At 36.5% G+C, this 5723-nt stretch overlaps 1 non-coding gene across 1 annotated transcript; it reads left to right on the plus strand.

Moving 5' to 3' along the window:
• Positions 1-661: 661 nt before the first annotated feature.
• Positions 662-768, plus strand: LOC144999032 (small nucleolar RNA R71). The gene has a single exon (XR_013660559.1). It is a non-coding gene; the product is annotated as a small nucleolar RNA R71 (small nucleolar RNA).
• Positions 769-5723: the final 4955 nt, after the last annotated feature.

Genomic DNA, 5723 nt, shown 5'->3' on the forward strand with positions numbered 1-5723 from the left:
TGATTTCTTAATGAGGCTTGATGATCTATCATCATTGCATGTTTTTCTTTCATCATCTTCATGTGCTCCTTCAGCATTACATCGGTACCATCATGTCTTTTCTCGGAAGCTTCCATAAATCGAGTTAACATGTTTTCAAAGTCAACTGTTTTTCTCAGCTAGTGGTTGCCCTTTTTGGTAGAAGCCTCAGGCTGGTTGCTTATATTTTTCCTCTTTTGCATCTTGTATTTCGTCATATAGCAGCCACTCCTTCTTTGGTTTTCTCCAGTCTTCATCATATTTATCCCCACTAGATTAGCAGACTTGAGTTTTTTTATACCCATTATCATCTAAGTGGCAATCTTTGGTCAAGTGTGCACAATTACACCTTTCACATCCAACTCTTATAGCATGTATTGTCTGGTCCATTTTTCTCATTCTCATGTCCATTGTATCAAGCATGGCCATTACAACAGCCATGTCTGCAGAATTTCCACCCTCACTTCCTTTAACTCCATCATTTCTTGGATTGTGGTACTCACGAGAATGCTTTGCAAATTCTTCAACTAACTCCTTGACTTCCCCCAGATTTTTCTTAGGTAGTACTCCTTGAGAATCAAGGAGTTGCCTTGTCATGACATTAACACCATCATAAAATATTGACACTTCTTGTTGTGTATTGAGGTCAGTTTGAGGATAATTTCTCACCAATCCTTTATAGCGCTCCCATGCCTCACAAAGTGACTCACCCGGATTTTGCTAAAAATTTGCTATTGCCTTTTTGAGTTTAGCTATCTTGGAACTATAAAAATAGATGCTCACTTCGTCATTTCCCCCATCCCTACACCCAAATCCACTCTCTCTCGATCGATTCTTATCAACCTATGACCACATGAAGCTTCGGATACAAAAACAAGGATGTCTCTAACCATGGTACTAGGGTGAGTTTCATAACCCCATTTACTATTTGAAGGTCATACTTCTCAACTAACATAATAAGATGTTTTAAAAGAGATTATTGCTAAAACGTTATAGAAAAGTTAGGAATATGAAAGATAAACCTATTCATAAAGAAAGGTCCCAAATGTTTTCAAAAAGAGTTTATTTGTTAGAAGAAAAACCTATGAAAAAACTTGATGCGTGCAAATAGCTACACCAAATTCTAAATTTATAACCTAGCTACTTCACTAACTAAAATGCACCTAGGCAGTGTACCTAGTCAAATTATAGAATAGTTTGGGTAAGTCGGGTGTCGATCACAGGGAACGGTTTTAACTAATTAATTTACCTACTATTAAATTAACCTAATTTCTAATAAAGGAAGGGTATTTATATAATTTTGCAAGCTTAAATGAACTTAACTCTTTAACACAAATTCAATCAATAAACAAAACACTTTTGTTAGCTCGAATCCACTTTCTCTCAATGGTTTATAAATTAGTTATGACAATTACTGTTGATTACCAATTATGATAGTATTAGCAATTCAGTTCTAAATTAACTAACATTAATTAATTCTTGTAGATCTATGTAGGGTCACACAATAGTTAACACAGAATTAATTATAAAATAGAATTGAAGCCATGTAAGATTTATTTTAAAACACACTTACAGTCATAATATGAGTTCTCTAGCATAAGCTAATTCAATAGTTCAATTACTTATCTAAGATTTGTTCGATCTTAGCTCTAATAATCTAATGTTCGATAAATTATTAGGTATTCAAATTCATGCAGATTCATATTCAGTAACTACACTAAAAAGGAATTTAAAGCAATCAAATATTAAATCAAGCGTGCTAGGTTCAATCAATCAAACACAAGTCATAACCAACAAGTAAATCAAAGCTAAAGTATTAAAACTATGAGTTCCAGCTTCATCTAGCTAATAGAAGAAGCTAGATTTCGCTGGACATCCTAGCAAACCAACATAAACAAAGCATAGTCTTAATCATGTTTAAATGTACCAAACTAATATGTTAAGTATGAACTCTTTCTTCTTCTTTGGTATACAACCCAATTCCAAACCTTCTCTCCTTCTGATTTTCGATTCCAGAAACTCTCCAAGTCAGCCAAAAGTCTCCTAAGTCGTAGGGAATAATCAAATATATATTTTTCTACTTCTTCGCGCTCACGTCATGAACATCTATGTCTCACGATGTGAGTGTAGTAATTATCAGTGTTGGTCAAGGACTCCTCGGCGCGTATCCAATCTTTTGGAACATTCGTACTCACGTCATGAATAGTTATGAATCAGGACGTGAATGTAGCAGATTATGTGGTTTTTCTTCTCTTTTACTGTCGCTTGCCACAAATCACATTGGCAGCAGTTCTATCTGACTCTATTTATGTCAAACACCATCTAGAGACTTTGATTGTGCCTGATCCCACATAATCTACCCCAGTATCGGTTGAGCAGCCCTCGGATGCGAACAAACCAGTTTCTACTGGTGGCTAAAAGAAGAAGATAACGACACGAAAAACATCACCCACAAAAGTTCAAGCCAAACAGAGAACCAAAGTTAGTGGTTCCGCATAAAAGGAAACGCATGTTGACATTCGGTATGAGTATAGACCTCAGTTAACACCTCCTATCCACTCTTTTGAAGTATCCTTCAGAGTTTCAATATCACATGCACACACACACATATAGGGAGTCTGCATATAATCTACCCCCATCTTCCCAAAAATATGGTGTTGGTATTGAACAAAGTCCCTTAAAGCCCCTAGGACACACCCATGAGTCATTTTAGATATATCACTTTCTTCTACACATGCACAATCTGAAGCCCCTGCCTCATATTCTAAGCTTTTGGAATTTGGAGTTCTCACTGCTACTTCAATAACCCCAAGTGGTCTGATACATGGTTCAGGTATATGAAGACAAAATACTTTTGATGAAAAATGGTCTGATTTTGTAGACAGGGCTCACACACATCATCCGGAGCTAACAAGAGCTCAAGTAAAGTAAATAGTTCTCTCCAGGTGTCAAAGGGCTATTCAAATCAGTCTATTATACTCAATTCCTACTAATGAAGAAACAAATCAATATTTTTCCTCTTTCGAAACAACCCAGACTGCAACTACATGACATGTTCCCCAATCCAATAATTGTTTCAAATGTTCCTCCTCTGAAGTTTACAAGTGAAGAAACTCCAAATCCTCTCTCTAATGAAGAACATTCTAATGATGTCATGCTCGATAAAAATAGCACTTATGTTGGTGCTCTTCTAATTCTTACAGCCCTCAAGTCATTACAGAAACCCTCTTCTTCCAAACCGTCTTATGATTTTGACATTTCCTCATTCTCCTCGAAACAAGAAGAAGAAATAAAATTTGATGCCAATTCTAAAGTTATTCAAGGAAATGAATCTGAAACCAATCCAAGAAACCAAAGCAACGAAACAGAAACCAATCCTGCTGAGAATTCCTCTCCTTCTAAACTACATGATGTTAATGACTGTGATAATAATGATAACAAGTCCGAGAGCTCTACCTCGGACACCAACTCTTCGGATGAAAACATCGTAGATTTACTTGTCATGTTAGAAATCCGAGACAATATGGCTAGGGCTATTTCAAAGTTTGATTCACTTCACAAGATTGTACCTCAACTCAAATCCAAGCTCGATTCGAAGGTCAGTAGCCTTGACTCTAAACATGAACTAATTCTTAAATCTCCCGTTGAGATCAAAAAAGTTGTCTCTATGGAACTTGATAGAGCAAATCAACTCATTTCTCTACGTTTCAAGCATACTTTTGAGGAAGTCAAACAAAAATACAATGACAACCTTGATCACCACATCTCCATCACCACTACAATGCCCAATATTCATGACGACATAACCAATGCAATCAAAGAATTTAAAAAAAAAAAAAACATGTTTGTCATGAAAAACAAACCCAAAGGTTGGAGAAGGAGATTCGGAAGAATGATGAAATGAATCTGATAATGCAGCAAATCCTCATAAAGCTACTCCAAACATGTTAGATCATTGTTGATGTTCTAAACAATAAGTTGTTGAAATGCTCTTTGATTTTGGGATCACTGTTTGATGGCCTAAAAGCTCAAGCCTCTACTGCTGAAGCCTATGATGCTCTCTCTAAACAAATTAACATGAGTTTTTCAGAGAGTGTTCGAACATTTAATCAGATTTCAACACAATTCCAAACTTGCATCGGATGATGGGTTTTCCGATGCAAGAGGGGTAGAAGGACTAAGTCAAAGAGATAGAAAAATTCAATGGAATCCTACCTCAGAATTCACTCTCCGAGATGAATCTAATGTAGAAGACTTAATCGATGATGAATTCATGGAACCTCTTGAAAAAGATGATGAAGACCTAATTGAAAATGTTATTCTAGGACTACAAGCTCATAGGAAACAACCACTGAAGGTTATCTCGGAAGAAGAAAATAGGATTTGTTCCACTGTCGCTTGACCATCAACCTTGGCAAATGTGCTCAAAATAAGTCGTGAAATGGCAGGTCTCAAAACAAAACTAACTATTGATGCTTTCTGAGCTATACAATCCATGATGCCACCAATCCCAACTCAAAGAATAGTTCCGATAGATGAAGGTTCTCCAACCCGAAAACTGGATGATCTCCCTGAAGAGCCCTTGATCACTCCTCCTCATGAATATATCATCTACGAAACCTTACAAAAATCGTTGATGACCTAAACGAGCCACCACAAGATATATGTCACACCCCAAAACCGGAACGGCGGAAACATTCTGGGGTGGATGACGTCATGTCAAGTATCACAACATATGCAGTATAGTAATCAAAGTACAACAACCATTGCATTGATAGTAATAGTTTTACATAGTTTACATTTCATAGCAACAACAAAGTAATACAATAAATAATATAGATGCAGCTCGGTACTAGGTTGTCTCCGCAATTTCTCCCAGGATGTACCTGTCTATCGATGACCTAAGAATACAAGTTATTTTGAAAACGATTATCAGCATTTTATGATGCTGGTGAGTTCATAGGTATTTAGTGTCATTTGTATAAATACATATTTTTAATCAAAATAACTTTATGAAAGGTAGTAGTTTAGAATCTACGGTGTATTAGTGTCCTTTCCAGAAAATCCTATATTTTCTAAGTAAAAGAAGTCTTTTACCTAGACTTGACAGGTTTATGTTTTAAAGTGGAATTTTCCCCAAAATGCTATCCTTATTAAAATACACTATTGACTTTAAAGGAAAAATAAGTAAAACACAAGTAAAAATACTAGGGGAAAATAACATATACTTCAGCAGTAATACTGCTGACTAAAAGCAATTGAAAACATAGACTCCAGGAGATTATCGAATAACTGATACGCCTGTCTCAGTCTAATAAAGGAAGCAAAAAAATCCAGACAGCATCGATGGAACAATACCGCTTGCATAATCTAAAACAAAAGGGTAAATATGAACTCAAATCTAACCATGTTGATCGACGATAGAGTATCCAGTGATCCTCCAGGTCACGCGTAGAGGTAGTGGCATTATGTCACCCATGGGCCTTACCGGCGCGGACTGTAGCCAGTAGTTTGGGTGTGGGAGTGCCAGTCCCGTATAGATCTATACACATGATGTTCGCTCTCCTTCCCGGAGACTCTGGTTACACGGTGTTGACGCAATGAAGCATCGTAGAGGGAAATAATGTCACGTTCTAAAGCAAAAGAGATAGAGATAGAGATAGAGATATAGATAGAGATAGAGATAGAGACTTCTAACTATTCCT

This window comes from Lactuca saligna, chromosome 5 (genome assembly GCF_052625555.1).
Source record: "Lactuca saligna cultivar CGN05327 chromosome 5, ASM5262555v1, whole genome shotgun sequence".
NCBI classification, from domain to species: domain Eukaryota; kingdom Viridiplantae; phylum Streptophyta; class Magnoliopsida; order Asterales; family Asteraceae; genus Lactuca; species Lactuca saligna.